Below are 11,465 nucleotides of genomic sequence, written 5' to 3'. Positions count from 1 at the left end.
TCTCGCTGTTTGACCCACTGTTCAAAATGCCTTGCTTTTCTAAGCCCAATGTTTGTTTCATTAGAATGCCCTTTCGGGTTTTCATCTTAATCTTTTGTGTTAATCAAGATGCCCTTTTCGGGTTTTCACCTTGACCCCCCCTTTTTTTTAAGATGCCCTTTTTGGGTTTTTATCTTGATTTTCTTTTTCAAGCATAATATTTCTTCACGGCATCTGAGTTCACTGGATACAGTAACTCCTTCCCATCCATCTCAGTGAGAATCAAGGCTCCGCCCGAGAATGCTTTCTTTACGACGTATGGTCCTTCCCAATTTGGTGCCCATTTTTCTCGCAAGTCTTTTTGTATTGGGAGAATCTTTCTCAGCACAAGTTCTCCTTCGTGAAATTCTCTTGGCCGTACTTTCTTGTCATGGGCCGCGATCATTCTCTTCTGGTACATCTATCTGTGACAAATTGCCTTTAAACGTTTTTCTTTGATGAGGTTTAACTGGTCATATAGAGCTCGAACCCATTCTGCTTCTTCTAGTTTCGATTCCATTAAGATTTGTAGAGAGGGGATCTCAACCTCAATAGGTAGCACAGCTTCCATTCTATAGACCAAAAAGAAAGGAGTTGCTCCCGTAGATGTCCGCACAGATGTGCGATATGCATACAAAGCAAATGGTAGCTTCTCGTGCCAGTCTTTATATGCCTCGGTCATTTTCCCAATAATCTTCTTAATATTCTTGTTGGCCGCTTCAACCACTCCATTCATTTTTGGGCGATAGGGTGATGAGTTATGATGCTTTATTTGAAATTGCTCACATACTTCCTTCATCATCTTGTTGTTCAGATTCATGATGTTATCTGAAATGATTCTTTCAGGCAAACCATATCGACAAATGATCCCCTTCTTCAAAAACATGCAAATTGCAGTCTTCGTCAAATTGGCAAAAGAAGTGGCTTTTATCCATTTTGTGAAGTAATCAATGACCACAAAAATGAATCGCTGTCAATTAGAAGCTTTTGGGGAAATTGGCCCTATAACATCCATGCCCCACATAGAAAAGGGCCACGGAGAAGTCATGACATGAAGGGGCGAAGGGGCTACATGAATCTTATCACCATAAATTTGACATTTGTGGCATTTTCTTGCAAAACTAATGCAGTCGCTTTCCATCGTCAACCAGTAATAACCGAGTCTCATAATCTTCCTGGCCATAGTGAAACCATTGGCATGTGTCCCACAGATTCCCTCATGGACATCTTCAAGTATTTTTCTGGCTTCAACAGCATCCACGTATCTCAAGAGCACCTGATCTTTTCCTCTTTTGTAAAGGATGTCCCCATCAAGAACAAATCCTGCTGCCATTCTTCTGATTGTTCTTTTGTCATTCTCATTTGCTTGTTCGTGATACCTTTGATTCTTGATATATTCTAAGACATCATGGAACCATGGCCGTCCATCTGGCTCTTTTTCAATGCTGAAACAATGTGCAGGGACTTCATATATGCTCATTTGCAGAGGCATTATTTCTGTTTCTTTGTTTACTTTAATCATTGAAGCCAAAGTGGCCAGGGCATCAGCTAATTAGTTTCTTTCTCGTGGGAAGTAATTAAAAGTTATTTCTTTGAATTCTTTAATCAGCTCTGCCATTAGATCACTGTATTTAACCAATTTCAGATCCCTCACTTCCCAATCTCCACGGATTTGGTAAATCACCAACGCTGAATCTCTATATACCTTTAAAGTTTTGATGTTTCGTTTAATAGCTGCACTTAGTCCCATGATGCAAGCCTCATATTCCGCTATGTTATTGGTGCAGAAGAAGTTCAGCCTAGCAGTGAACAGATAATGGTTCCCTTCTGGTGATACTAAGACTACTCCAATCCCATTCCCCAATGCATTCGATGCACCATCAAAGCTCATCTTCCATGACTTCTCTTTTGATGACTCGCATTCTTTTCCGTGATGCACATCAAGTCTTCATCCGGGAAATCAAATCTCAATGGCTCGTATTCCTCCATTGTTCGAGCTGCTAAAAAATCTGCTATTGCACTTCTTTTTATCAACTTTTGACTCACATAGATGATGTCGTACTCCGATAATAAGATCTGCCATCATGCCATTCTTCCTGAGAGTGCAGGTGATTCCATCATGTACTTTATTGGATCTAGCTTTGAAATCAACCATGTCGTATGATACAACATATATTGCCTAAGTCCCTGAACTACCCAAACCATAGCGTAACAGTATTTTTCAATGGACGAATAATTTGCCTCGTGTTCATTGAACTTTTTGCTGAGGTAGTAGATCTTTCCTGACTTGTCGTGTTGCCCCAGTACGCAACCCATCGAATTTTCAAACACAGTCAAATACAATATCAATGGTCTTTCGGGAGTTGGCGGTACTAGTACTGAAGGACTAGACAAATATTGTTTTACTTTATCAAAGGCTATCTGGCATTCCTCGTCCCATCCTCCTGGATTATGTTTTTGAAGGAGTCAAAAAATTGGGTCGCACTAGTTGGTCAGTTGAGCGATTAACCGAGCGATGTAGTTCAACCTCCCTAAAAATCCTCTGACCTCTTTTTGCGTGTGTGGAGGTGGTAGTTCTTGAATGGTTTTTATCTTATCTGGATCAACTTCAATGCTTCTTTCGCTGACGATGAAGCCTAGCAACTTTCCCAAGGTAACCCCAAACGTACATTTGGCCGGATTGAGCTTCAGCTGGAACTTTCTCAGTCTGTCGAACAACTTCTTCAGGTTCGCTATATGCTCTTCTTCCCCTCGAGATTTAGCAATCATATCGTCGACGTAAACCTCTATTTCTTTATGCATCATGTCATGAAATAACGTCACCATAGCCCTTTGATATGTTGCCCCAGCATTCTTTAACCCAAATGGCATCACCTTGTAGCAGAATGTTCCCCACATTGTTACGAAGGTAGTTTTCTCCATATCCTCAGGGGCCATCTTGATCTGATTATACCCCGAGAATCCATCCATGAAAGAAAACAATGAATGTTTTGCTGTGTTATCCACCAACGTGTCAATGTGTGGTAAGAGAAAATTATTTTTGGGACTTGCTCAGTTCTGGTCACGATAATCTACGCACATTCATACTTTGCTGTCTTTCTTTGGTACCGGGACTATATTAGCCACCCATTCTGGATATTTGGAGGCTTGTAGGAAGCCAGCATCAAATTGCTTCTTGACTTCCTCTTTTATTTTCAACAACATCTCAGGTCTCATCCGTCTTAGCTTTTGTTAAATAGGTTTGCATTCTGGCTTTAATGGGAGTTTATGGACTGCTACATCTTCATCCAATCCTGGCATGTCTTGATATGACCATGCGAATACATCTTTGTACTCGCAGAGCAAAGCAATCAAATTATGCCTGGTGTCCTCTGAAATAGAGGTCCCAATTTTCACTTCTTGCTTCTTTTCTTCAGTTCCCAAATTTATTGTTTCAACAGATTCTTGATGAGGCAAAATCTGTTTATCCTCTTGCTCCACCATTCTTAGCAAGTCAGGAGACGAGACATAGTCTTCGGCATTTTCTTCGACTTCAAATTCTCCTAAACAAATAGCCTTCTCAAAATCGATTTTAGGACTTGTAACGGGTTTGTTCATGCTATTGATATCTGAGCACCTGAAAAGTGAATGGACAAGGAAACTATAGAGGGGCATCCCAATGTTGGAATCAACAAACAAAATGTTATGGCATGGTATGAGGCAAATGTACATATAGGCTATAAAATGAGAAGATGATTATGAAATTAGTGATAATGCGAAAGATCGTGACAAAATGCATCTTCATTGATATTCATTTAAATGATAAAGAGCGAATACAAGCTCTTACAAAAGAATTCTATTATATCTAAGGACACAATAGAGGGTTAATGTTTGAGCATTACTCTGAAGACTTATAAACTACAAGAAGGTCCTTGGCAGTCCAATTGTTCAACATGAAACCACGAGGACAAGGGCGTATCATTGAAACATCTTTAATTGCCCCGCTTCTTTTGTCAATGACATTTATACTGACATTCTGAAGACCCCTTTCGATTAATAACAGCGTGCTTTGTATATTATCCTATCTGGGGTATATCATCCCTGCAGATGTAAATGTTTTTGACAAAGGAGGGTACGTTATTTGCTCCTATTCTATTTCTCGGCCCAAAGTTCTCGCAATCCTTCTCTCCTGATCCTTCTTCCACTATTTTCTTCTTTGACGCATGTCTGGCTGGAACCCCAAACCGTATCGGGCCTTGTGGTGGACTGGCTTTACAGCCCTGACTATTCCTTGCAGGTACCTTTCCAAACCTTTCCTTGCTCGGGCTCCTCTTCCTACAGTCAATTTGACACCTATTCTGGTATTTCTCGACAATTTTGGTATCGAAATTCTGCTTCTCTCAGCGACAAAAGTGGCATTGACAAATTTAAGGGATCGGAAGGAACATTCTATAGCATCTTTACTCACTTCAATGTATGGTGCATCAGCAGAGATAGATGCGACAATGTCTTCTTCTCCCTCGACGGTGACCAAACAACCATCCATGATAAATTTCACCTTTTGATAGAGGGATGATGGGACTGCTCCAGCAGAATGGATCGAAGGACTTTCCAAGAGACAATTGTATGATGGTGTAATATCTATGACTTGAAATTCAACATCGTATATGTAGGGACCCACTTCTAAAGGGATCTCGATTTTTTCCATGACTTCTCGTCTTGTTCCATAGAATGCCCTTACTGTAGAATGGCAGGGCCTTAAATAGGACAAATCCATCGGAATCCTGGAAAGTGTGGCCAAAGGTATAACATTGAGTGCCGATCCATTGTCGATGAGCACGTTCAGTATTATATAACCCTTGCAGTGGGTTGTGATATGCAATGCTTTCACGGAGCCCCTACCATTGGGTGGTATTTCATCATCACTAAAAGAAATGAAATTATCCGTGTTTAGGTTATTCACCCATCTGTTAAGCTTCTCAACGGATATATTGTTTGCCACGTAAGCTTGATTCAACACCTTTAACAAGGTGTTCCGGTGCGATTCTGAATTTAACAGCAGAGATAATACCGAAATTCGTCCTAGCTACTTACTCAATTGTTCCACCATGTTGTACTCACTGTGCTTGATAAATTTTAAGAATTCCTGTGCTTCCTCCTCGTCCACAAGATTTTTAGCTTCTTGTTCAGGCACAGTTTCATACTCATCTTCGGTCAAGTGCATCGGTGCTTTTCCTTTCTGTTTCAAGTCACTGTTCTTCTTCATTGGTTCGACCTCTTTCGAATAACATCTTTCACTACGAGTGAAATGACCTACTTCCCCAATGCTTCCAGTCATGGCTTTGGGTTTTTCATCTTCAGGTGTGACAATACTGACGTCATATTTCCATGGTACTGCTTTATTGTCCTTGTAGGGGAAAGGAGATGGTACCTCGATTACCACTTTTGGTTTCACCTGCTCTTTCTTCACCTCATAATAAATTATTAACGGTCGGTCGGCACTATACGAGAAACCTGATGATTGATGGTCAGAGGAGCATATTTCTCCTCAATCGGCCTCTTCGCCTTTATAAAAAATCACGATCTCCTTATCGTCCATCATATTTTGCAGTAATCTCCTGAACTCTTCGTAGGATTGAATGTCGTGCCCCTCAATACCATGGAATTCGCAAAAACTTAGATCTTTTGTATTCCTTCCCTCGAATATTCTGTTAAGATGACAGAGTAACCTCTTTTCAACTAGCAACTCCCAGATTTTCTGCAGAGGTGTTCTTATTTCAGAAACCCATCTTCTACTTTTTCGTTTGTCCTCCTCTCCCACTGCGCTCACATTCCCTTCGGTATGGTTTGGGAGTGGGTTCCTGGATGTACCGCCAGTGCCATCAAATGGGAGAATACCTGCATCGATGAGTCCTTGAACTCTCTTTTTGAAGGCCAGATAGTTTTTCGTCGAGTGCCCCTGGTTCCCGGCATGGTATGCACAACTAGCATTTGGATCGTACCATTTCGGGTATAGAGGTTTTAGGGGTGCCATGTAATGGGGAGATATTAATTGCTTCTCCATGAGTTTTGGGTACAGTTCCCCATACGACACAGGAATAGGTGTGAATTGCGGTCTCTCGGGATTGGGTCTTGTCAGTCTTGGTTCATTTCTGGGCTGGTTTTGAGCGGGTAGAGTGTTTTGTGGGAATGTAGTGACGGGCTTTTGGTTGTTCATGGCATATACAGGGTAGGAAGGAGGTGGTGCTTGATAGTAAGAGGTCTGAGGAGGATAATAGAAATACGAAGGAGGATAATTTCGAGGTCGGGGTTGGTTTGGATATGGATTAAGGGTATAACGGCTTCTCATTCCCACCATATGGGCTTCTGGTTCTTTCTTCTTCATGGGCGCTACCCTTCTTGAACTTTCTTGACCTTCCATTCTACTGCTCTTGACGGCATTCTCTATAAGCTCACCGAATATTACAATATCCGTAAAGTCCTTCGTGGCACTTCCCACCAGCTTGTCATAGAATGGTGCTCTCAGAGTATTGATGAAAAGGACTGTTATCTCAGTCTTAGTCAGTGGAGGCTCCACTTGGGCCGAGATATCTCTCCACCTTTGCGCATACTGTCTAAAGGTTTCTACTGGTTTCTTTTCCATCATTTGTAGGGTCATTCGATCTGGTACCATATCCGATGCATGCTTATACTGCTCACAGAAGGTTGACGCCAAGTCTTTCCAGGATTGGATCTTTTCCCTACTAAGCTGGTTATACCACCGAAGAGCTGATCCTATTAGACTATCTTGAAAGCAATGTATGAGTAGCTTATCTAAGTTCACATAACCCGTCATTTTCTGGCAAAACATTACAAGATGCGCTTTTAGACATCTTGTCCCATCGTACTTTTCAAAATCAGGCACCTTGAACTTCGGAGACAGAACCAGATCGGGCACCAAACTGAGCTCTCTGGCACTCAATGCAGCCTTCTATCACTTTGAGTCTTTCTTCCAAACTCCTATACTTATCCTGAACATCGTGATCATCCATTTTCAACCTGGCTATTTCTGCTAGATCATCCAAATCTAGAACGAGTAGATCAGCAGGACTAGCTCCCGGGTTTGATACGAACGCTCCCTGCCCCAGATTAGCAGGTGGTACAGGTCGTTGCTCCAGACTTGTAGGTTCTCCCTGAGGGCGTTCTCTTTGCATTACATGTGCGTAAGGTGGAGTGAATCCTGGGGGATAGAGCGGATCTTGATTGAGGTTAACCCTTGACTGCGGTTGCACGACGTCAGGGTTCATAGGTCCTTTTCCTTTTACTAGAGCTGACATCATTTCCATCATCTTGACCATTTGGTCTCTTTGTTCAAGCGATTCTTCTCGAGACCTCACTATTAAGTCTCTTGTCTCTTGCTGTGACTTGGCCAACTGCTCTTGTAATTCCCTCTGAACTCTTTCCATCCTTTCGATTCTTTCATTGAATTTAGCCTCCATTGCCCTAGCTTGTCGACGCGTTCTATACGAATGGCGTGATTCCAGATTTGAAGTGTTGTGACTGCGAATTATATGATCCTAACCTTAGCGAATGATTATGGGATAGATATATGCAATGAATGAATGAGTGCATAAATGAATGTCAATCCTGAAAGATATGTAAGAAATGGGTGTTGATTTCAAGATAGCCCCTATTTAGGCATTTCATTCATCAAAAGAGTTCATTACAAAACATTTTTCCATTTTCGTTTCAACCATTACACAAACTTCCTAGCTATATCGCCGTATTTCTTTACTCGTGCTAAGAACTCTGATATGTTTGACCTTCGACTTGGAGGGAATTGGCAAATGAGAATTTCAGCTTCTTCCGATAATTGTACCATGTGCATGGCTACCTCACGAACTTCATTGATCAAATGGCTAACTTCATATTCGGTATTCTTCTTCCTTAGCTCCATCATATCTCGCGCAGCTTTTTCCTCCTCTTTCTTTGTTTTTCCTTTCCAAAATTCAATCCCGCCTTTAATGTTGTTTATTTCTTCCTTCCATTCTGCCGACGACTTGCCCAGCCCACTATTCTTTATTGTGCTTCTTAACTTCTTATTTTCCAGATGAAGATCTCTTAAGTCATTTCTTACGACTTCAGCCTCTTTTTGCACTTTCTCGGTTCTGGATCTTTCAGTCTGAACGTCGATCTTCAATTGGTAGTTTTCCTCTTGAAGAGCACTAAAGTCTCGAGACATCTTGGCCTTTTTTTGTTCAAATTCTTGTCTTGCCATTTCTAGCTCAGACGGTATTTCTTCCGAGAAAGGTTTCTGGACGGTGTAGTTCGTTGACAAGATTTACTGACTATTCACCCGTTGCTTCCTCCAGATGTCGTAATCTTGGGTGAGGGTATCATCATATAGAGCCAATTCCATCAGATGAATTTTCTTGCAAGATTTTACAATGTCTCGGACCCTCTTTATATACCCTTCACCCTCAAAAGCGAACTCGGACTGTGCTAATCCTCTAGTGGTGGGTATGAATTGTCGCGAAGAAAATTGCCTTTGGACTAATAGCGGGGCATATCCAACTCCTCCCCATAATCCGAGTAGTGGTACCCAATCTTGATCTCTGACCTTTTATAGCAGAACCAAAGGGCGTATCCACGGTGCTCTCCACGTTATATCCTCAGCTCGAAGATTCTGAAAAACTGAAACCCAATATTCTTCAGTGACATCCTTTGGCCATTCTCTCTCAATATAGGCTTCCAACGGGGAAAAAGTTTTTGAAAACATGTGGTACGGTGAGCGCTCTACTTTCCAAAAATGGCTCAAAATCCATACATTTAGTAACTGCGTGCATCCGATAAAGCGTCCTTTCCCCATTTTCCTACAACTGTTTAAGGATCTGAAGGTCTCGGCCAAGATAGTCGGGACAGGGTTAATTCCTTATTTTAATCTTTCGAAGAAATCCACCACCGCAACTTCTATGTGTCCAAGAACTTTTGGGAAGATGATCAAACCGTAAATGGCCAAAGCAAATAGATTCACTCTTTTCAACATGTCGGGATGGTTCAGAACCAAATCTCGTAGGGAAGACAATGGGACGCAAATGGTTTCATTCTTCTTCTTTATCTGTTTTTTGGCCCATGCGTCAGTCATGTCTGTCAATCTTACTAACTTCTTCTTGAAGGTCATCGGCTTAGGCTCCTTCACATATACCTTATGGAATTGCGCATTTTCAACACGAAGCAAAGCAACGTACTCCTCTATAGTCGGATTCATATCTTCTTGATTGAAGGTAAAATATTGGTAAGCCGGATCCCAAAATCTGACCATGGCTTGGATCAATCGTTCGTATATGTTGATAGCAATCAAATTGGCTATGTCCCCATATCTTTCAGTGAAGATACCCTTAGTGTCCGAATCCCACTGATTCCAAGCCCGAACCAAATCTTCAAGGTTATTCTGGTGAACATTCACGATTACGTGCTCGGGCAGATTGGCAATACATCCCTCCACTAGACTATCCCCTTTTTCTTCCTGAATTTTTAGAGACCAGTCCCGAACCACAACATTCTTCTCGGTTGTTTGTATAATTGACTCTTCCATTAGAAACTCATTTTTTGGCAACCAAATCTCTAGTCAACACCTTCCTAATATGATGCCTATAATGCATGATGTAAAATAAGAATAAAAACAAACAAACTTGGTTAGTAACCACAACAATTATACATTGAGAAACAAATTTAGCTACCCGATTCAGTTCTTTTGCATAAACAGTGTAAATGTAAAGAAAATGAAAGACAAGAGGCGTTTCTCCCGTGTACTTAATTTGGTGACCATTAACGGATGGAGGTTCGGCATGGCTCTAATTAGGTGGCTCGTACGGTTTACTATATGCAGTTTCGGTTCTAGATAGGTACTCGAATTGTCCGTACTGTCATCTACTAAGATTAGTACGAAGCCTCAGTCGTAGCCCATCACAGGCTCACGAGTTCAATTCGAGGGATTACATTTACTTATGCCTATGCGGAGGGACAAGTTAACTCACGAAAGCATAAGTCATATGTAACCGAAAGTATTCACTAGCTTTGTCTTGAAGGACAAGTTAACTCACGAAGGCATAGCGTCTATTTTCACTTAAACGGACGGAGCCCGGGTATCGAGCTCATGTTATGCAAAGATGTACGTGCACGGTGTGTGGGGAGATACTCACAAACCTTTACGTTTTATTTAAAAACTAAACCAAAACTAAAAGCATTAGAATTTAAAGCTTTAAAACAATCAGACAAAACAAGTTAGAAGAATATATACAACACGATGCAAATGCATGATTTTTCAAAAACACAATTTTAGGATCACGACTAAATATTAATTTGAACAAGGAGTTTTGAAAATTTTGACAACACGCGTTTAATTCGACTCGACTCTCAAAAATGCGGGTCCCTAGCGGAGTCGCCAACTGCAGCGACGTAAAAATTTTAGTTTTCGGTCACTAATTGTGGCGATTTATCGAAAATTTGAAAATGGAATCTCGATTTTATAAAAGAGGGAGTCACCACCAATCCTTTTTATAGGTGTGATCGGACACCTAATATATTTATTTTTTTAAAACAAAAGAAGGTTGAATTTAGGTCTACATGAAAATCCAGAGAAAAAAATAGGGTTCGGGAGTCGGTTACGGGCGAGAAAGGTATGAGCACCCTCGCGACGCCCAAAATTGGTATCTTATAAACATGTGTTGTCTTGATTTCCAAAAATACGAGTTCAATATAACATTTAGTCGTGATCTACTTGAAATACGAGAATTATCAATTCTTTTGATTTTTGAGAAGGTCATACCGTTTTAACACAAGCCAATTGATGTTCACCCAACATAGCGATGAAATCAATGGCTTAATGTTAAAATCGATGCAGCCTTATTTATTAAAAATAATTAAAACATGGGAAAAAATATTTATAAAGTAAGAATTTAAAATAAATCAACGATGCAAACAATGATATTATTAATGAAAAATGTTAACATGAAATACTAGAGCATTAGAAAAACAATAACAATGATATTTACAAAAGAAATAAAAATAAGACAAATCATGAACAAATACAAAATACACTTAGTAATAATAATATAAGATAATATGTACATAAGGTAACATAAAAATATATACAACTAATGATATGAGAGATACATACATAATGTAAAGTTAAAAATAATGTGCATAAGATAGTTAAAAATAATATATATACATGTATTTATAAGATAAAATGTAAAATGTAATATAGCTTGAAATATATATATGACGTATATGAAGATATAATATTAAAAGATACATATACGTAATGTATATACACAATGAAAACATATATATATTATAGTACTAAAATATTTACATAGTATATACACATTGGGAATAATAATAAAAACCTATTACGATACTACATAGATATATACCTATATATGTACTAGAGATATATACATACATACAAAAACATATACTAAGAG

Source organism: Gossypium arboreum, chromosome 13 (genome assembly GCF_025698485.1).
Source record: "Gossypium arboreum isolate Shixiya-1 chromosome 13, ASM2569848v2, whole genome shotgun sequence".
Taxonomy (NCBI): domain Eukaryota; kingdom Viridiplantae; phylum Streptophyta; class Magnoliopsida; order Malvales; family Malvaceae; genus Gossypium; species Gossypium arboreum.
This window is presented reverse-complemented; position numbering follows the sequence as displayed.